General features: G+C 37.8%; 1 pseudogene; it reads right to left on the reverse strand.

Annotated features, from left to right (window-relative positions):
- Positions 1-16,786: 16,786 nt before the first annotated feature.
- On the reverse strand, positions 16,787-17,765 carry LOC135227717 (olfactory receptor 8G50-like; annotated as a pseudogene).
- Between the last annotated feature and the right edge of the window lie 5,515 nt (positions 17,766-23,280).

Raw genomic sequence — 23,280 nt, forward strand, 5'->3', positions numbered from 1 at the left:
AACCAGCTTTTGGCTTTGTTAATTCTTTCAATTGTTTTTCTGTTCTCTAATTCATTTAGTTCAGCCTAATTTTTATTATTTGTTTTCTTCTGGTGCCTGATGGATTCTTTTGTTGCTCATTTTCTATTTGTTCAAGATGTAGGGACAGTTCTCTGATTTTGGCTTTTTCTTCTTTTTGTATGTGTGCATTTATCGATATAAATTGACCTCTGAGCACTGCTTTTGCTGTGTCCCAGAGGTTTTGATAGGAAGTATTTTCATTCTCGTTGCATTCTAGGAATTTCTTTATTCCCTCCGTAATGTCTTCTATAACTCAGTCTTTTTTTCAGCAGGGTATTGTTCAGTTTCCAAATATTTGATTTCTTTTCCCTAATTTTTCTGTTATTGATTTCCAGTTTTATGGCCTTGTGGTCTGAGAAGATGCTTTGTAATGTTTCGATGTTTTGAATTCTGCAAAGGTTTGTTTTATGACCTAATATGTGGTCTATTCTAGACAATGTTTCATGTGCGCTAGAAAAAAAAGTATACTTTGCAGCAGTTGGGTGAATTGTTCTGTATCAGTTAATGAGGTCATTTGGTTGATTGTAGCAATTAGGTCTTCCGTGTCTCTACTGAGCTTCTTACTGGATGTCCTGTCCTTCTCCGAAAGTGGTGTGTTGAAGTCTCCTACTATAATTGTGGAGGTGTCTATCTCACTTTTCAGTTCTGTTCAAGTTTGTTTTATGTATCTTGCAGCCCTGTCATTGAGTGCATAAATATTTAATATGGTTTTATCTTCCTGGTCAATTGTCCCTTTAATCATTATGTAGTGTCCTTCTTTGTGCTTTGTGGTGGATTTAACTTTAAAGTCTATTTTGTCAGAAATTAATATTGCTACTCCTGCTCTTTTTTGTTTGTTGTTTGCTTGATAAGTTTTTTCCATCCTTTGAGTTTTAGTTTCTTTGTGTCTCTAAGTCTAAGGTGTGTCTCTTGTAGGCAGCATATAGACGGATCGTGTTTCTTTATCCAGTCTGATACTCTCTGTCTCTTTATTGGTGCATTTAGTCCATTTACATTCAGTGTAATTATAGATAAGTATGTGTTTAGTGTGTCATTTTGATGCCTTTTTATGTGTGTTGTTGACAATTTCATTTTTCCACTTTTTTTTTGTGCTGAGACGTTTTTCTTTGTAACTTGTGTGTTCCTCATTTTCAAAGTTTTTGACTTTATGTTTGCTGAGTTGTTATTTTTTCTTGGTTTTTAGTTTGAGTTATGGATTTCCTATAACTCTTTGTGGTTACCTTAATATTTACCTCTGTTTTTCTAAGTAAAAACCTAACTCGTAATGTCCTATATCGCCTTGTATCTCTCTCCATATGGCAGTTCTATGCCTCCTGTATTTAGTCCCTCTTTTTGATTGGTGTGATCTTTTACGTATTGACTTCAATGATTCCCTGTTTTGAGCATTTTTTTTTAATTAATCTTAATTTGTTTTTGTGATTTCCCTATTTGAGTTGATATCAGGATGCTCTGTTCTGTGACCTTTTGTTGTGCCATATCTGATATTTTTGGTTTTCTGACCAAACAATTTCCTTTAGTATTTCTTGTAGCTTTGCTTTGGTTTTTGCAAATTCTCTAAGCTTGTGTTTATCTGTAAATGTCGTAATTTCGCCTTCATAGTTCAGAGAGAGTTTTGCTGGATATATGATCCTTGGCTGGCAGTTTTTCTCCTTCAGTGCTCTATATATGTCATCCCATTGCCTTCTTGACTGCATGGTTTCTGCTGAGTAGTCTGAACTTCTTCTTATTGATTCCCCTTTGTAGAAAACCTTTCTTTTATCCCTGGCTGCTTTTAAAATTTTCTGTTTACCTTTGGGTTTGGCAAGTTTGATGATAATATGTCTTGGTGATTTTCTTTTTGGATCAATCTTAAATGGGGTTCGATGAGCATCTTGGATAGATATGCTTTCATCTTTCATGATGTCAGGGAAGTTTTCTGCCAACAGATCTTCATCTATTCTCTCTGTGTTTTCTCTTATCCCTCCCTGTTCTGGGAATCCAAACACACGCAAGTTATTCTTCTTGATAGAGTCCCACATGATTCTTAGGGTTTCTTCATTTTTTTAGATTCTTTTATCTGATTTTTTTTTTCAGCTATATTGGTGTCAATTCCCTGGTCTTCCAGATCTCCCACTCTGCATTCTTATTGCTTGAGTCTGCTCCTCTGACTTCCTATTTTGTTGTCTAATTCTGTAATTTTATTGTTAATCTTTTGGATTTCTGAATGCTGTCTCTCTATGGATTCTTGCAACTTATTAATTTTTCCACTACGTTCTTGAATAATCCTTTTGATTTTTTCAACTGCTTTATCAGTGTGTTCCTTGGCTTTTTCTGTAGATTGCCTTATTTCATTTCTGAGGTCATCCCTGATGTCTTGAAGCATTCTGTAAATTAGTTTTTTATATTCTGTATCTGGCAATTCCAGGATTGTATCTTCATTTGGGAAAGATTTTGATTCTTTAGTTTGGGGAGTTGTAGAAGCTGTCATGGTCTGCTTCTTTATGTGGTTTGATATCGACTGCTGTCTCTGAGCCATCACTAAGATATTGTAGTGATTTATTCTATATTTGCTCACTGAGTCTTATCTTGTTTTGTTTTCTTTCAATATACGTAGATGGGCTAGTAGATTGTGCTGTCTTGATTGTTGTAGCCCCTGACTCACTTATGTCCTATTACCAGCTGGTTTGGGCTCTTACCAGATATATAAGCCTGAGTCCATTCACTATTGTTGAGTAGAATCTGATTTTGGGTCGTCAAGTGTGTGGTGCAGAGTGTCACCTATCCACTTAGAGAGGTAGTGGTGATAGTTGTGTGCACCAGATTCTAGTAGCAGCAGGGGTTCACACTCCAGGGGGACAGGATGCTGACAGGCTTCCCCCAAGTGTCAGTGAGGTAGGTGTGTCTCTATTCCTAAAGCACCTTGGTGGGTGGGCTCTGCAGTTGTACCTTAGGCCCCCAATGCAATCACCTCTACAGATTGGTAGGTGTCACCCTCCTTAGACCCCTAAGGCAGAAGGCTAGGTGGTCTGGGGGGAGCTTCAGCCCTCAGTTCCCTGTTGTGGGTCAGTGAGGGCTCTGTTGAATATGCAGAGATATCAGACCTGGGAAACTTGTCTTTCCAGGAATCCTCTATAACAATTGCAGTCAGATCCCTATCAGAAATGCCTTTGCATTGTAATAGCCACCTTGTTACCTGTGGGGATGAAAGCCCAAGACTGTGGATCACATGTGCTTGGCTGGAGCTGGTTCTGTGTTTTTAGTGCAATTAGGGAAGGGTTTTTGGTTCCTGGGTTTTTTTGTAGCTGCTTCTCTCAGACCAGGAGAATATGTTAGGAAAAGACCAAAAAAAAAAAAAAAAAAGGAAGAAAGAAAATCCGCAGTGCAGTTCACTCTCTGGCTCAGGAACTTCCAATGTTAATGAAGCCGCCTGGGAAGGGGAGGGGAGGGTTCAGATAAATAGGAGAGAGTAGCACCCTGGAATATAGATAAAGTTACTTATCTTGTTTGGGATGACTTTTTTATCTGAGATTCCTGAGAGGCGCATCGACTGTGTGTGTTGGCTGGGTAGAGATTGCCCGCAAGGGTCAGGCCCACGTCCCGTGCTTGCGCTGTTTCAGAAGCCGCGGTTAGTTCCTCTGCTCCCAGCGCAAAGACCAGTGCCAAGGTTCCCTGGCTAGGACGCCCCACTCCCGGCTCCAAAACCAGTCGCTGCCTCCTGGTGACTTCTCCTCCTGTCAGCCACGTTGCTGTGCTGCCTGCGAGCACTGGCTGGGCTTCCCCCAGGTTCACTTCAGGGGGCTAGGGCTGCGCCCCGTGTTTGCGCCATCACAGAATGCCGTGCTCAGCTCCCCTGTTCCCAGTCCAAAGCCCGGCGCCAAGGTTTCCTGACTGGGACGCTGGCTCCAGGCTCCGAAAACAGTCACTGCTTCCCTGTGGTTGTTCGTTCTCAGTCTCTGTCACTCAGGTCAACTCTTTAGATCTGTGTTTGATGGTCAGGGTTCGTAGATTGTCATGTATGTGATCAATTCACTTGTTTTTCCAAGTCTTTGTTGCAAGAGGGATCCGAGGTAGCGTCTACCCAGTCAGCCATCTTGGCCCCGCCTCCAATTTCCTATTTCTTAATTGGCCGATAGATTCTGTGTCCTCATCTTGAATTGTTTCCTGATATTTTTAGTTCTCTAGCCAGAAAACCAGAGGTCTCCCTTTAATATCTATTGTAATTTTGGTCTGATTTTTACAAATTCCCTTTATTTTTGTTTATCTAGAAATGAACTAATTTCACCATAGTATTTGAGAAACAATTTTGATGAATATATTATCCTTAGCTGACATTTTCTGTTTTTTTTTTTTTTCCTTCAAGGTTTTCTATGTGTTATTCCATTGCTTTCTTGCTTGCATGGTTTCTGCTGAGTAGTCAGAGTTTGGTCTTATTGGTTCTCCTTTGCAGGTGACTTTTTGTTTATCCCTAGCCACTCTCAAGATTCTTTTTGTTTGGTTTTGGTAAGTTTGATTATGTAATGTCTTCGTGATTTTCTTTCGGGGCCAACCCTGTATATTGTCCTTGAGCTTCTTGGATAGATAGGGAAGTTTTCTGCCAGCAGGTCTTCAGCAATTGTCTTTGAGTTTTCTGTTATCCTCCCCTGTTCTGGTACTCCAATTTCTTGATAGTGTCCTACATAATTGTTAGGCTTTGTCCATTTTATTTTTAATTCTTTTTTCTGATTTTTCCTCAAACAAGTGGTGTTGAGGTATTTATCTTAAGTCTCACTAATTCTGACCTTCTTTGCCTCAACTCTGCTCCTATGACATCGTATTGAGTCTTCTAATTCTGAAATTCAGTTGTTAATCTTTTGGATTTTTAGTTTCTGTCTCTGTATGGTTTCTAGCAACATGTTTATTCTGTTATTTTGTTCTTGTATTACTTTCCTGAATTCTTCTACTGCTTTGTCTTTGTGTCCCTTGTCTTTGTTTTACCTGATTGCCTTCTTGATCTTTGGAAAGCTCCGTATATTAGTCTTTTGAATTCATTATGAGGTAGTTCCATTGCCTTATTTTCATCTGGATAGTTTTCTGGTTCTTTATTTTGGTTGCTTCCTGGACCATGTTGACCTGCTTCTTTATGTGGTTTGATATTGTCTGTTGTCTGTGTTGTCTCTGCACAAACCCTGGAGGCGTAGTGGTTAAGTGCCACAGCTGCTAACCAAAAGAGCAGCAGATCAAAGTGCATGAACGTATTTATTATTCTCAATTCTTTTCTAAAATTATTTTTCTAAAGAATGCACTGATATGTTTTAAGACCTTGAGTGAATCATTCTACTTTATTCCTCTGTGCTTTCATTAACCTTGCTCACAGTGAAGTTTAATATTAACTTAAGGTTTCTCTCCTCATTGTAATTTTTTTCCTAGTATAGCCCCTAATTTCATATAAATACCACTCTTCAATGTTCTCATAAAACCTGCCAGTTCCTATATCATTGCAATAATCTCCTTGAGGGCATAGCCACTGTCTAATTCAATTCATGACTCCAGTTCCTGTCACTATGTCTATTATAAAAGCTGAATGAATGCATGAATAAAGAAATGTTTCCAAGGGAGATAGATGTGACAGTCTGCTTCCTCAGAGATTAGGGCCATGAAAGAACTATGAGTCAGATCTACTTGATAGCAGGAGTTTGGTTATATTGGTTTTATACATCAAATAATGTTTGAAGCAGTCTACAGCTTTAGTCCTCACATGTTTATCTATCCTCTTTCATGAATGAGGAAAATGGAGCCCAAAATGTTAATCAACTTTTCAGCTTGTAGGCACTATCAATCAGTATTTTAAGACAACGGGTATAAACCAAAATTATGCATAATAAGCTGAGATACATGGTTACCTACTTAGAAAAAGGAAACCCTGGTGGCGTAGTGTTTAAGAGTTCAGTTGCCAACCAAAAAGGCAGTAGTTCTACTCCACCAGGTGCTCCTTGGAAGCCCTGTGGGGCAGTTCTACTCTATCTTACAGTGTTGCTCTGAATCAGAATCGACTCAACGGCAACAGGTTTTATTTAGGGAAAAAAAAAATGAATTTATGTTATAGCTCATAACTCATGAAATCATTCATTCATTTCCCCATTAAAATTATTTATTTTCCTTTTATGCACAAAGCTTTGTGATAGGTGCTAAAGTGATAATGGCAAAAAAACTAAATACAATATTTGTCCAGTACTGTGTGCTCTCCAATATGGCAACCACTAACTACGTGTGGCTATCTAAAATTTATCTAAATTAAGTTAGGCTAAATATTTACTCTCACAGTCACACTAGCACAGTTTCCGGTGCTCAACAGCCACACATGACCAGTGGCTACTGTATTGGGAAATGCAGAGAGAACATTGCCATCACTGCTGGAAGTTCTATTGGTCAATGCTAGTCTAGTGGAAGAGAGAGAAATGATGAAATAATCAATTTAACATAAAATTATAACAGTGGTACTTGCTGTGGAAGACAGGTTCATTTTGGAATGAGACCCTACCATTTTTGGCTTCAAGCATCCAAGCATAGCTAGAGGACATCATTCAATTGATAGAACTCAGAAATTTTTTTTAATTGTGCTTTACATGAAGGTTTTCAGAGCAAATTAGTTTCTCATTAAATGGTTAATGCACATATTGTTTTATGACCTTGGGTGCGATCCCAGAGACCTGTCAATACTCTCCCCTTCACGACCTTGAGTTCTCCATTCCTATTTGTCCAGCTTTCCTGTCCCTTTTTGCCTTCTCATCTTTTTCCCTGGATGATGGACCCATTGAGTCTTGTGTGAATGGTTGAGCTATCCGTATTATTGTTTGTTTTACAGGCCTGTCTGATCTTTGGCTGATGGAAACCTGCTGGCGCAGTGGCTAAGAGCTGAGTCTGTTACCCAAAATCGGCCGTTCAAATCCATCAGGCGCTCAGTGGAAATGTCCTGTAGGGTCACTATGATTCTGAATCAACTGGATCACAAGGGGTTTAGTTTTTGGTTTTGGTAATCTTTGGCTGAAGTGTAAACCACAGAAGTGACTTCAGTACTCAGTTAAGATGGTTTCTGGGAGCCATAATCTCAGCATTTCTCCTGTCTCTGTTAGATGAGTAAGTCTGTTTGCGTGTGTGTGTGTGTGTGTGTGTGTGTCTTTGAGATTATGAACTTTATTCTACATCTTTCTCCAGCTCTGTCCAAGGTCCCTTTATTGTGATTCTTGTCAGAGCAGTCAGTGGTAGTAGCCTAGATGTGCTAGACTCATTCCGGTGCAGGCTGTGTTAGTTGTGGTTCATTAGTCCTTTGGCCTAATCTTTCCTTCGTGTCTTTGGTTTTCTTCATTCTCCCTTGCTCCAGGCTGGGTGGGACCAGTCGAGTATCTTAGATGGTCCCCATGAGCTTTAAAGAACCCGGATGCTACTCACTGAAGTAGGATGTAGAACATTTTCTTCATAAACTATGTTATGTCAGTTGACCTAGGTGTCCAATGAGACTACTGTCCCCAGGCCCAAGCTCCAGCTACTCAGTCCCTCAAAGTGTTTAAATTTGTCTAGGAAACGTCTATCCTTTTGCTATGGTCCAGTTGTGCTGGCTTGTCCTGTATTATGTATTGTCCTTCACTTTGCCTAAATTGACACGTCTAATAAATCTAGTTAGTGATTTCCTGTCTCCTTCCCTCTCCACCCTCGTAACCATCAAAGAATGCTTTTTTCTGTGTGTAAACCTTTTCTTGAGTTCTTAGAATAGTGGTGTCATACAATATTTGTCATTTTGTGACAGACTTATTTCACTCAGTGTATTGTCCTCCGGATTCATCTATGTTGTGAGATGTTTCACAGATTCATCACTGTTCTTTATCATTGCATAGTGTTCCTTTGTGTGTATGTACCATAATTTTTTATCCATTCATATGTTGATGGGCATTTAGGTTGTTTCCATCTAGTGCTTCAGTGAACAGGGGTGTGAATATGTCTATTTGTGTGACCGCTCTTATTTCTCTGGGATGTATTCCTGGGAATGGCCTAGCTGGATTGTTTGGTATTTCTGCTTTTAGCTTTTTAAGGAAATGCCATATCGTTTTCCAAAGTGGATGTACCGTTTAATGTATGCACCAGCAGTGCATAAGACTTCAAATCTGCCCACAACATTTCCCACATTTGTTATTTTATGTTTTTTGGATTAGTGTCAATATTGTTGGGGTGAGTTGGTATTTCAATATAGTTTTGATTTGTATTTTTATAATTGCTAACAATTGCAAGCAACTCCTCGTGTATCTGTTTTCCACCAGAATGTCTTCCTTGGTGAAGTGCCTGTTCATATGTTTTGCCCAATTTTTAGTCAGATTGTCTTTTTGTTGTTGAGGTGTTGCAGTATCATGTAGATTTTAGAGATTAGACCCTTGTCAGATATATCATAGCCAAAAAATTATTCCCAGTGTAGGTTTTCATTTTACTCTTTTGGTGACTACTTTTGATGAGCGTAAGTGTTTGATTTTTAGGAGCTCTGACTTATCTAGTTTCTCTTTTGGTGTTTGTCCATTTTTAGTTATGGTTCGTCTACTGTTTATACCTTGTATTGGAGCCCCTAGCTTTGTCCTCATTTTTTCTTCTATGATCTTTGTTGTTTTAGATTTTATATTTAGATCCTTGATCCATTTTGAGTTAGTTTTTGTGTACAGTGTGAAGTATGGGTCCTGTTTCATTTTTTTGTAGATGTATATCCAGTTATGCCAGAACCATTTGTTAAAGAGACTGTCTTTTCCCCATGTAACAGACATCAGCCCTATGTCAAACATCAGCTGCTCACAGATAGATGGATTTATGTCTGGGTTCTCAATTCTGTTTCACTGGTCTATGTGTCTGTTATTGTAACAGTATCAAGCTGTTTTGACTACCATCATTGCATGACAGGTTGTAAAATCAGGTAGTGTGAGCTCTCCCACTTTGTTCTTCTTCTTCAGTAATGGTTTACTTATCTGAGACCTCTTCCCTTTCCATATAAAGTTTGTGATTTGTTTCTCCATCTTCTTAAAAAGTACTATTGGGATTTGGAGCGGTATTGCATTGTATCTGTAGAGAGCTTTGAGCAGAACTGTCATTTTCACAATGTTAGGTCTTCCTATCCATGAACATGATATGGTTTTCCACTTATGTAGGTCTCTTTTGATTTCTTTCAGTAGTGTTTTGTACTTTTCTTTATATAGGATTTTTATATCCCTGGTTAGAATCATCCCTAAGTACTTTATTTTTTGGGGGGCTTTTGTAACTGTGTTGATTTGGAGATTTCCTTTTCAAAGTTCTCTTTGTTAATGTAGAAGAATCTTACTGATTTTTCTCTGTTAATCTTGTATCCTGCTTCTTTGCTCAAATCTTCTATTTGTTGCAGTAGCTTTCTTGTAGATTCGTTGGGGTTTTCTGTGTATAAGATCCTACCATCTTCAAATGGGAATATTTCTACCTCTTCATTGCCAATTTGGATGTCCTTTATTTCCTTTGCTTGCTTTATTGCTCTAGCTAGGACCTCCAGCACAATATTGAATAAGAGTAGTGATAAGGGCCATCCTTGTCTGGTTCCCATTCTCAAGCGGACTGTCTTCAGTCTCTCTCTGTTTACAGTGATATTGGCTTTGGCTTTATACAAATGTCCTTTATTTTGTTGAGGAATTTCCCTCTGTTCCTATTTTGCTGAGAGTTTTTATCAGGAGTCGGTGTTGGTCTTTGTCACAGGCGTTTTCTGTATCAATTAATAAGATCGTGTGGCTCTTTTGTCTTATTTATGTGGGTGATTATGTTGATTGATTTTCTAATGTTGAACAGTCCCACAGTCCCTGCATACCTGGTATTAATTCCATTTGGCCATGATCTATGATTTTTTTTTTGATATGCTGTTGAATTCTATTTTCTAGAATTTTGTTGAGAGTTTTTGCATTTATATACGCAAGGTACATTGACCTGTAATTTTCTTTCTTTCTCTCTCTCTTTTTTTTTTTTTTGAAGTGTCTTTGCCTGGCTTTGGTATCAGGGTTATACTGGCTTCAGAAAATGAGTTCGGGAGTCTTCCTTCCTTTTCTGTCCTCTGACATAGTAGTCTTGGTGTTTAATCTTCTCTGAAAGTTTGGTAGAATTCTCCAGTGAAGCTGTCTGGGTCAAGATTTTTTTTGTTGTTTTGGTAATTTTTTTTTTCTTTAATCCCTTCCTTTCTTATAGGTTTGTTTAGTTTTCCTGCCTCAGTTTGTGTTAGTTTAGGTTGATAGTGTGATTCCAGAAATTTGTCCATTTCCTCTAAAATGGGATCTATCCTGGAGAATGTTCCATGTGAGTGGAAAAAAATGTATAATTTGCTGCTGTTGAGTAGACAGTTCTGTATATGTCTATGGGTCAATTTGGTTGATTACAGCATTTAGATTTTCCATATTTTTATTGAATTTATTTCTAGATGTTCTGTCTTTCACTGAAAAGGGCACATTGGAAGTCTCCTACTGCTGTTATGGAACTGTTTATTCCTTTTGTAAGTGCTGTTAGAGTTTATGTATTTTGGAGCACTGTCATTGGGTGCATGTATATTTATTATGGTTACGTCCTCCTGGTGTACTGACCCTTTAATGATTATATAGTGTCCTTCTTTACCTTTATGGCAGATTTTGCTTTAAGTCCATTTTATCAGAGATTAATATTGCCATTGATGCTCTTTTTTGGTCGTTGTTTGCTTCATATATATTTTTTCCATCCTTTCAGTTTTAGTTTGTGTCTAAACTGTGTCTCTTGTAGTCAGCATATAGACAATGTTTTGTTTTTAACATATACATACATTCTGCCACTCTCTGTCTCCTTACTGGTGCATCTAAGGTATTTATATTTAGTATAATCATGGATAGGTATGAGTTTACTGCTGTCATTTTGATGGTTTTTTCTTTGGTGTTGACAGTTTTTTTGTCCTACTTAATTTTCTGTGCTGAATTCTTTCTGTTTATGTATTTTCTTTTCATCTCTTTCATTATTGTTAATTTTGTGTTTGCCGAGTCTTTATGTTTTTCTTCTTTTTTATTTTGATGGTTAGGTTTGTTAGCTTCCTCTGTGGTTACCTTGAAGTTTATCCTTTTTTAAGTTTAAATCAGTCTTTTATTTCTTAATATCACCTTAACTTCCTCTACACATAGAAGTTCTGTGACTACACTGTTTATTCCCCCTCTTTTTTTTGACATTGTCATTGATTACATATCGATGTCTCTGGTTGCCTCTTTACAGTCTTTTAGCTTTGATTTGATTTTCTGAATTTCCTATCTTGGCTGATAACTGGGTGATCTGTCCTGTGTCCTAGTCTTGAATTGTTTCTTGATGTTGTTATTTCTCTAACCAGGGGATTCCACCCTCTTGGCCCTGCCTTAAATGTTTTAATAATTCATAGATTGGGGGCTTAAATCTGCTTATTTTTAAGTCTTTTTTTTTTTTTTTTTTTTGCTATTTGGAGTGAGAAGAGCACCAACTTAGAAACAGAATGATCCATAATCCCTGTGGAGAATTTTGCTGATCAATAATTATATAAGGAAATGTAGTAGCAAATTGGGTAAAGTGCTAGGCTGCTAACTGAAAGGTCAGCAGTTCAAATCCACCAGCCACTACAAGGGAGAAAAGGCCTATCAATCTGCTTCCATTCCATAAAGCTTACAGCCTAGGAAACTCCATGGGGCTAGAGTTCTACTCTGTCCTGTAGGGTCACTATAAGTCAGAATCTACTATATGGCACACACAACAACCATTATATAACTATAGACCAAGAAATCTGAAATAATGTAAAACATAGTTTTCTGTTCTCATGAATTTGATAATCTTCATAGAGATATCTACAAGCATTCATTAATAGTAAACAGTACCAGAAAGGACATTATTACCATAGAATGTGTGATGACCTAGAAAAGGGCCTAATGATACCCTGGAGTGGTCAAAAATGCATGGAGAAATAGACACTTGACTTTTTCATTGAAAGGTGTGTACAATTTGGAAAGGCAAGATGGAATCAAGAGGCCATTTCAGGACCGAGAAGCAGCATAAATGAAGGCAAGGCCTAAGAAATAAGCTTTGTTGAGATTTCTATTAGCTACCCCATCCAGCATATTTTTTACCTTTCTGGCAGATCTTAATAGCTATTAAAATATTAATACATTTTATTTATGCATTATGCATTTTATTTTAATCACACTATTATATTATTCTTCTTAGACACAATGCCTAATCCAAATGTTAAACTCTTGAGAGATCACCAGAGTTTTCTGTGACTAAACACAAATTTTGTAAGGTGGGGCTGCAACTGCTAAATATCATTTATATTCATTCTTTCTTCCTCAATAATCAATGCCCTGGATCTTAGTTTGGCACATGGCCATATAGAATAATCATGGCATTTCTCAGGCTCCCTTGCAACTGATTCTTAGCCACTGTGCCACAAGGGTTCCAATCCTAACTGACACAGAAGGTGAACATCAACTCTGTCCCTGTAACACACTGGTGGTCCATGAAAATGCTAATTATTAATGAGGAATTGCTTTCTTTTACACATTAAAATATACTTGTGTCAGAAGGAATGAGAGACAAACTCAGTATGCGAACATTATCCAAGTCCATCATAGGGCTTAGTGTTTGAATTTATTTAATATATCATGTTCTTTCTTCTTATTAAAACTTTTGATTATATGTACCCTTCTGTAATGGTACTGGGAGCTGTGGTTGTGCAGTGGTTAAGAGCCTGGCTGCTAACCAAAAAGTTGGCACTTCAAATCTACTAGGAAGCTGCCTCTTGGAAACCCTATTGGGCAGTTTTACTCTGTCATATAGGGTCGCTATGAATCAAAATTGACTAGGTAGCAACAGGTTTGGTTTTGGTTTAGTAAGGGTACTTGACAAGCCCATGAATTTTTTCCTTTCTAATTTGTAATTTTTTTTTTTCTCCTTCTCTTCCTCTGTGTTGTGGTAGAGCTTTATTTCCATTTTGGCATCTGTCTAATATCTATCCTAATATTTTAATAACATATTGTCTACCAGTCCTCAGAATAACTAAGATGGCTCAAACACTTTTATCTTATTAACACCTTTAAGAACTTTTAATATATAAATAAACCCCCTTAAATACAAACAATTCTTATGCACAGTCATTTCAACCTATCACTCATCAGGGCAAAAAAAATTTCCCAATGGGTGTTGTTTGTTCAGTGCCTACATTAACACAATAAAAATTACATATAACATAGCCCTTGTGAAACATATCCAAGCAGTATACGTATATGAATATAATTCACATACATATACATATATGTTACACATAAATATATACAAATATATGGAATCACATACATATAGAGATATACATATTTCTTTTTGCAGGATTAAGACATGAGATACGTAGATAAAGACTGATTAGTAAGTACTTAGAAGGCCAAGAAAGAAGTTTCTTTTTAGTTTCCAAAGAGGGAAATACCTTCACCTCTCTCATTACAACTTGTGATTTTATGTGGTGACGTAAGGGGTGATATCACATCAGTGTATTAATGTTTCCTATTTGATGGCAAGTTGTAAAGCAAGCACAGTTTTAGGCATGCCAGTCCAGTCAGATGATTTTAAAAATACACTTTAACCAGATGTAAATGTTCACGCTTGGTCTAAAAAGACCCAGTAGCCCTGTGCTCTGCATCTGGGCACAGCATTATAGAGATGAGCAGTCAAAAGGATCATGTCATTTGGAGATGTCCATGCTTGTTTCTCCTTAATACAATTGTTTCCGAAGCTTTGAATCTTAGAAGCATTAGAAAAAACACACCAATAGCTCTTATCTAGAAGTGGCTCTAAAAATAAAGTGAAATATCTGGTCTTTAAGAGTCTGAAGAAACTTTCTAGGGAGATATGGGGAAATATATCCAGATGCTCTACCACCAGCAAGAGAAGATGTGGGAGCTCAGCAACTGGCCAGAGGAGCTGGTGGTAACTGAGGCAACAAAAGCTACTGAGAGTTATTAATAGGAATGACACCATGGTAATGGGTTTATTTTTTGTTTGTTTTTAGTTTATTGCCTCTCAAGAGGATGAAAAAGAGTTTTCTGATTGCTATTCTAAAAAAGACCAATGGGATCTTATTTGGGAAAGGGGAAGAGGAGTCAATTTATTGATTAGAAGTCTTTGCAATATATCCTCTGAGTCACATTTTCTATTTTACACTCCTTCTTTGACAAGTAAGGAATGAGATTACCAAATTTGTACTTGAAGCCTCAATAATTATTGAGTGTCTACAAAACAATTCTCCCAAACTTGTTTTCCTGAATAAACATTTAGTTTTGGGGGATGAAGGGCACAATTAGTCAAAAAACAAATTTTTCCAATTTTAACTTTTGCATGTGAATAAGTAATCTATCTGAGTTCAATGCACAAAGAATGTCACTTCTACACCTGTGATTCTCTAATATGGGTGCAAAGAAAAATCTATAGAAATAGTTGAAAATGAATATAGGATTCATAGGGAAATGGAGGTGACAGCGCAATACTAAAAATGCGAAAAATAGAATGTTGCATAACCCAACTGAAACATGGACAAAGGATATGAACAGGCACTTCACCAAAGAAGGCATTCAGGCAACTAACAGATACATGAGGAAATGTTCTTGATCATTAGCCATCAGAGAAATGTGAATCAAAACTACAGTGAGGTACCATCTCACCCCAACAAGGCTGGCATTAATGCAAAATAATAAACGTTGGAGAGGTTGTGGAGAGTCTGGAACACTTATACACTGCTGGTGGAGATGTAAAATGGTACAACCACTTTGGAAATCAATTTGGTGCTTCCTTAAAAGACTAGAAATAGAACTACCATATGATCCAGCAACTGCACTCCTTGGAATATATTCTAGAGAAATAAGAGCCTTTACATGAACATATGTGCACACCTCTGTTCATTGCAGCACTGTTTACAATAGCAAAAAGATGGAAGCAACCAAGGAGCCTATCAAAGGATGAATGGATAAACAAATTATGGCATATTCACACACAATGGAATACTACGCAATGATAAAGAACAATGAATCCTTGAAACATCTCATAACATGGATGAATCTAGAAGACATTATGCTGAGTGAAATTCGTTGAAAAGGAAAAATATTCTACGAGAACACTATTATAAGAACTCAAGAAAAGGTTTAAACACAGAAGAAAACATTCTATGGTGGTTACAAAGGTAGAAGGGAGCGAGGGGGTATTCACTAATTAGATAGTAGGCAAGAATTATTTTAGGTGATGGGAAGGACAAAACACAATACAGGGAAGTCAGCACAACTGGACTAAGCCAAAAGCTAAGAAGTTTCCTGAATACGACCAAACACTTCAAGGGACAGAGTAACTGGGGTGGAGGTCTGGGGATCATGGTTTCAGGGGACATCTATGTCAATTGGCGTAACAAAGTATATTAAGAAAACGTTCTGCATCCCACTTTGGTGAGTGGCGTTTGCGGTCTTAAAAGCTCTCAACTGGCCATCTAAGACACATCAATTGGTTTCAACCCACCTGGAGCAAAGGAGAATGAAGAGCACCAAAGACAAGGAAAATGTTAGCCCAAGAGACAGAAAGGGCCACATAAACCAGAGACTCCATCAGCCTGAGATCAGAAGAACTAGATGGTGCCTGGCTACCTCTGACTACCCTGACAGGGAACACAACAGGGAATCCCCGATGGAGCAGGAGAAAAGTAGGATGCAGATCTCAAGTGCCAGTAAAAATATCATGGTTAATGGTCTTACTGAGATGTAAGGACCCCAGAGGACAGGGCCCCCAGGCTCTCTGTTAGCCCAAACTAAAACCATTCCCGAAGGCAAGTCTTCAGACAAAGATTGAACTGTACTATAAGCCATAAAGTGATACTCATTAGGAGTGTGCTTCTTAGCTCAAGTAGACACATGAGACTATGTGGGCAGCTCCTCTCCAGAGGTGAGACGAGAAGGCAGAAGGGGACAGGAGATGGTTGAATGAACATGGGAAATATGAGGTGGAGAGGAGGAGTGTGCTGTCACATTATGGGGCGAGCAACTAAGGACACATAACAATGTGTGTATAAATTTTTGTATGAAAAACTGACTTGAAATGTACACTTTCACTTAAAGCACAGTAAAAAAAAGTTGCATAAAGAAATAAGTACAAATACATATAATGTATTTAGCCATGATTATTCTACCAGTCTCTTCCACCATATTGTTATAATCTTATGGGGAGTAATTATGTCTTATAATTCACCATCTGCCCCATATTCCTTAATACAGTTCTCTGTACATAGTAGCTAGTAGGGATTGATTTTTGTAGATTTCAAATGATTAAAAATTATTTTGAGATCACTTTTTTCCAGAAGAGTGTGTTTGCACATTTATTAGTAATAAAGGTCAAATACACAAATTGTTAAGAAGATCAAAATATATAACCCAAACAGATCATTCTATGAATTGAGATAAATAAATCTTTTTTAAACAAAGTGCTAAATCCCATGTATATAAATTATAATATCCCCACCTGAAGTCCTTTGTAGATTTTTACAAAAATGATTAGAGGTAATATGGGTTACTATGGGTGACGTCTGGGACTTCCTAGAATTGACACTGTCCTCCATGTGAGCCTATGAATCTAGTCTTATCCTTTAGATATTTCTCCCAAATAAGTAATGCAATAATCTCACTACTTCTGTTGCTATCTCTACAATTCTTACTTACTAAATCTTCTCCAAGAATTAGAGGTGTTTGCCATTGCAAAATAGTTTTTTCACAATGATTTTATTTAGAGCAACTTTGACATCCTTATTCCTCAGGCTGTAGATCAGCGAATTCAGCATTGGCACAATAATGGTATAAAATATAATAATAAAATATAAAATAAAAATAATGGTATAAAACTTTGCCTTGGTCCAGGGAGCTAACACTTGGTGGCTGCAGGTACATGAATGCTGCAGAACCATAGAAGATTGTAACAGCTGAGATGTGGGAGCTGCATGTGCTGAAGGCTTTGGACCTGCCCACAGTGGAGCGGATGAGCAGAATGCTGGCAATGATGGAGACATAGGAGGCAAGGATGGTCAAGATTGATGCAAGAATATTAAATGTACTGAAGCACATAATTACCACTTCATTGATATAAGTGCTGGAGCAGGACAGCTCCAGTAGTGGAAAAAGATCACAGAAGTAATGGTTGATTATTTTAGCCTTGCAGAAAACCACTTTAAGCATTCAAAATGTATGAGCTGTGGCATCAATCAAACCCATCATATATACCTCAACTACCAGCCAGGAGCAGACCTGATAAGACATAGTGACATTGTAAAGCAATAGATTACAGATGGCAACATAGCGATCATATGCCATCACAGCCAGCATAGAGCCTTCTGATATAATAAAAAATGCAAATAGGTAGAGCTGAGTCATGCATTCAAGGTAGGAGATGCTGTTCTTCTCTGTCACAAAGTTCACCAGCATTTTGGGGGTAATGACAGTGGAACAGCAGAGATCAGTGAAGGACAAACTGCTGAGGAAATAGTACATGGGGGTGTGCAGGTGAGAACTGAGCCCAATCAGTGTGATCATGCCCAGATTCGCCAGTGCTGTGACCACATAGACTCCTAGGAAGAAAAGAAAGAGAGGCAACTGGAGCTCTTGCTTTTCTGTTAGCCCAGTGAGGAGGAACTCAGTCACTGTGGAGTGATTTCCTGCTGCCATTTACCTCTGGGCAGTTTCTGGAGGAAGAGAAGAAGAAACTTGAGGTAGGTGTTTGTTTAAGCAGTATGAAAAAGATGCAAGTCTTATTCAGGTATCTCCGATTCTCTCTTCTGTCCTTGCTTTATGTTGGAAGTTAAGGACCCTGGGGTTTAAATATTATGGATCATGCAAATAAACATCAGGTGGAATTATATCTTCTTTTATTTCTGTGCTCCAAGAGTGGGTCATAGTACTGACCGGCCTCTGAACATTCAAAGAACTATTCTGATAACTTAGAATATTGAGTGTTCTGATCCCTGGGTGGTACAATCGCTTAGCACTGGGCTGCTAACCAGAAGGTTGTCAGTTCAAACCCACCAAGTGACTCTGCTGGCGAAAGACCTGAAAGTCTGATTCTGTGAAGATTACAGCCTAGAAAAACGTATGGCTTTTCTACTTTGTCACATGGAATCAATACAAGTTGAAAATTTACTCATTGGCACCTAACAGCAGTGATAACAACAAAGCACTTTCCATGCCTTATTTGCAATTCTCTCAACTCTTCTGTAGAACAAATCCTACCAGGAAACAGACAGGTTACCATCAAGTTGATTTTGACTAATTTCGACCCTATGTGTATCAGAGTAGAACTGTGCTCCACAGGATTTTCAACGGTTGATTTTTTGGAAGTAGATCAACAAGACTTTCTTCCAAGGCACATTAACCATTTGCACTATCCAGGGATTCCACAACAATTACTAGTATACTGATTTTATATATTAGCCTCATAGTGGTTAAATAATGCCCATAGATAGGCATATTATAAACAAGTGATTGTGTATGAGAGAAGGCCTACTGTCTCTACATGGGTCCATCCCCTTTTCACCATCTGTTTCTTCTTTTAGCTCCTCATGTCTGCTCTCCTGTCTTATCTTTTTGTCATATCAGAGAAACCATTCACTTCAATTAATATAAGGAAAATATTCATTTAAAGTACAAAAATAATGTACTGACCACTCATGTAGGCTGGTTTCCCTTTAGAGAGAACCTTGTTTACTGGTAACAATTCAAAAGTATACAAATAGTGGGTCTGGAAAGTAACTGAATGGCTAACATTACGTATATCACTCAAATTCAGCTGCACATTCTAGAAGGAAGTGCATTTTCTAATGCGGAGAATCTGGGCATGATCACCCTGGTTGGACTCACTTGCACACACCCATGTACTATTTCCTCAGTTTGTCCTTCATTGGTCTCTGTTATTTCACTGTCATTACCTCCAAAATGCTGGTGAACTTTGTGACAGAGAAGAATAGAATCTCCTACCCTGAATGCATGCCTCAGCTCTACCTCTTTGCCTTTTTTATTATATCAGAAAGTCATATGTTGGCTGTGATGGCATATTTAGTTCTCTATGACTAAATGTAAAACTCAGTCATTCCCCAAAGACTATGTGCTGCATACTATTGCATAACTTGTCATGGTCCATGATCTTGGGGCTTTTGTTCTGGAGGAGCAAGGCTGGAGAATGGAAATCTTGCATGGTATTTAGACTGTGTTGTCCTTGCATGTCTTAGGCAGGTTTTCTTAGTGTATTTTGCACTCACTTTCAAACAGATCTTTTATCACTCCAACAATGCCTTAAGGAAACCCTAGTGGTGCAGTGGTTAAGTGCTACGTCTGTTAACCAAAAGGTCGGTAGTTCAAATATGCCAGGTGCTCCATGGAAACTCTATGGGGCAGTTCTACCCTGTTTCATAGGGTCGCTATGAGTTGGAATCGACTGGATGGCAGCAGGTTTTGTTTTGTTTGTTTGATGGCATTAAAGACCAAAGCAAAAAGAATGTGCGCATCTCTGAGATGCAAGTTGTGAAAAAAGTTGATGAGTTCCTGACACGGGATACTGTGATGACTGTTCAATATTCAAAAGAAAGAGATCTAAAAGATATCATCAAAGATTGATGGTGTATCAAAAGCAAGGAAACGTGTTTGAGAAAAGAACTAATATGAGGGTGATATTACTAGTTATTATAGAATGATATTATTCAGTGTTTACCATGTGATTAGAACTGTCCAGGTACCTCATAAATAACATTTGATATATTTTCCCAGCAACCCTATATGGTATAAGCTTATTATTCTCACTTTGCAGATGAAAAAATTGAAACTGGAGAGACTTAAGTGAATTGTTCATGGTGACTCTGTGGATTTTTAATATAAAAGTCAAGGATGGTTTGCTAATAAGTACAGATAAATTTCATATACTAATAGGAAATTAAAGTAATAATAAAAGACTTGGACTAATACTGATAACTTCTGGGGGTACCATTCTCCTAAAAGAAAAGCCTGTTGCAAAATACACACTAGATTCAAAGAACATCAGAGCTGGAAAAATTGGGATAGCAGTAATTAATATTTTTGTGTTATTCCATTTAGACTAGCATCTGCCTAGATCCTACAGAGATGAGTCCTGCACTTTTCATTTATCCCCGCTGAGATTGCTGTATGAATGGTGGATGGATAAAGGGACACAATAAAGTTCACAATTTGAAATAAGTCAAAGTCATTATCTTTCCCAAATCGTCAATTCCATCTAAAATTCTCCTATTATAAGAGCAAGGTGTCATTTTGCCACTAAAATGTTCACTGAAGATATTTGTGCTCACACTGTGAGATAACTGAGAACAGTAAAAATAAAGCCAACTTTGCACCTTTTGTGGAGTTGTCTGCTTTCATGTTCCAAGATGTTTCAAGTACAATACTAAGACAAAGGTTATTATAAAGTAATCACATGCTTTCTACTTTGTGGATTATTGCTCAAATTAAAGTCATCTAAAATTTTAAATAATTATATTTTGAAAGTTCTTTTTTTTGTATATTAACAGGAAATCATTTCCTCTTGTTGAAGTTTCTTATCTATAGGAGTAGAGTTTACCCATGATTGTGAAGGAATCCTTCTAGAGTGAGGGCCTGCTATTCTCTGGATAACACAAGAGTGTTGCAAAATCATGATTTTAAAAGTGATTTGTCTAGAGTTTAGTCATAGTACCAGGAAAAACTGCTTACCTTCTCAGCTACACAATTCCTTGACTTGTTTTGAAAAATAAAGTGAGATTTGCAATCATTAAAAATGTTGCTAGCTTATTAGATATGCTTCTGAAAAAACTAAAAAATGTCTTAGGGATTGGTAAATGCTACAATTTCAACCTTTTATGGTGTTTATGTTTATTGGGTTTATGGTGTTGTATCCCTGCAGAGCTTCTCTTTGAGATACCATGAAGGCATTGACATGATGAATACAATATTATTTGTACATCTTAAGCTGTCCTTAGATATATCATACCTCAAACAGTATAATAAATGTAACATCAAATAATAAGATTTTTAGGGCTGAAAACAAACTGTTTTATGGATTACAAAATTCTCAAAGCCACTTTACATTGAAAAATTGTTAGCTATCACATTGCAAAATGAATACTGTCAATTGTAGTAATGAAGTATAGTAAACATTCAAAAGAAAATAATAATTCATTTCATTTAAAAAACACACACATAAGATAGTGCAGGTACAACATAACATACAAACATTTTGAGCACTATGAAAATTTAAGTTTTTTTAATCATTCTAGATCCTGTAGTAAAATTTGAGTTCTTTCTTATATATTATATCCTAGTGTATAAAAACCATCTAAAGTTAAAATAATATGTTTTGTAGATTATTTTTTCACAAAGAAAGTCCTAAATTAAGTCACTTGAATCATTTTTCACAAGTAAATAAATTACATTTTAGATATTTCAGAACTTCGTTTTGTTTTCAAAAAGATTTAAAAATCTACTAGCTAAGAAAAAGAAAGTTCTGAAATCAAGGAAAAACAAGTTTAAAAAGTTAAAACAATACCTCCCTAAGAAATCTGAGTGGTGCAGGGCATGAATTTTAAACAAAAAATGTGTTTGCAATATAAAACCAAAAAACCTAACCTACCACCACTGAGTCAATACTGACTCAAATCTATTAAAAAAAAAAAAAAGTAGTAACTGTCGAGTTCACTCTGACTCATGGCAACCCCATGTGTGTCAGAGTAGAACAGTGCTCCACAGGGAATTCAATGGCTGACTTTTTTGGTAATAGATCTCCAGAAAACGTGGTGCCAAGATGACAGAGTAGTCAGAGGCTCACGGTGGTCCCTCTTACAAGAAAGACCCCCGAAAAACAAGTGAATCAATTATATATGACAGTCTGGGAGTGCTGAACATGAAGCATGAAGTTGAGGCATTGTACTGAGCAGCAGGAGAAGGAAGAGACATTTTAGAAGCAGTGAGGAGATGCCAGACCTGACCCTGCAGGAACCAGCACCCTGCAGGCCAGATCCATTGGTGAGAATGTGGGGATGTGAGCAGTGGCATTCAGGACATGTTTTCCACAGTGGGAGAGACTGAGTGATGGAGAGTCCACCGATGCCTTCAGAGTCTGTGAAATGTAGTACTCAAAGACCAAAAGATAAGTATGTGTGTCTAATCTACTGTGTGGATAAAAAACACCCCTTTGGGAAAAAACTCTCCCATTTAACTGACCTCTCCCCAAACTGCATCAGGTCCCAAGCTGGCTTCAGTGATAGCTGCTTTCCCTGGGATGGAAGTAAGACCTGTCAAGTATCCTGAGCCATTCTCCTGCCTTGGTGAAGGAAACAATTAGCAAACAGGGAAAAAATAATTTGCTGTCTCCCCTAAGCTGGGAACTCAGGGCAGAAGTAACTCCTTTGCCTAGACACAGGCATAAGGGGTCCACAGATTCTGAATGCCTTTCACCACTACATAGACCTCTGTGGGGCCATTTCAACAGCATACATCCTCATTAGCACAGTATAACAGGGTATATACCTGAAGTCCAACTTCAACTATTTCAGCTATATGGTGGAGAGGCAGGCATATGACATCTGACACTGCTGTACCTAGTAATCAGAGTTCTCACCTATCTACACCAGGGGCCTGAGGACTGGTGGCTCCACCCATTCCACCTAGCCACCCAAGACAGAGTCCAAAGATAAGTGGTGCCTCCTAGTCCTTACAGTCAACAGCATTGAGTGTCCACATTCCAGCTGCAAAACCCATCCACCTACACACTCTAGGGAACAGGGACACTTGTTCCTCACAGACACACAAGGGCAGCTGTCAGATCCCTGCTTTGCTCTGCATGTGTCCCCCTACTGCAGCCAGATACCTGTGCCTGCACCAATCACACCTGCTTGTCTAAGAGTGTAGGTGAGATTATGCATCACACACTTGGTGTCTGACTACCTGGACAACTGAGCTGAATCCATACAAGAAAAGTAAACAGATTCCTGGGCTAATATACCTATAACAACTCTAACTACCTAGTAACAGGACATTACAGCTTCAAAGGCACCAATAAACAAACTAGCCCACAGGAGCAGCCTGTCTGGGCACATCAAAACAAAGCAAAGCAAGAAGCTGGACATAGTAAGCAAACATAAAATAAATAAATACAATAACTTATTGATGGCTTGGAGACAACAGT

Source organism: Loxodonta africana, chromosome 15 (genome assembly GCF_030014295.1).
Source record: "Loxodonta africana isolate mLoxAfr1 chromosome 15, mLoxAfr1.hap2, whole genome shotgun sequence".
NCBI lineage: Eukaryota > Metazoa > Chordata > Mammalia > Proboscidea > Elephantidae > Loxodonta > Loxodonta africana.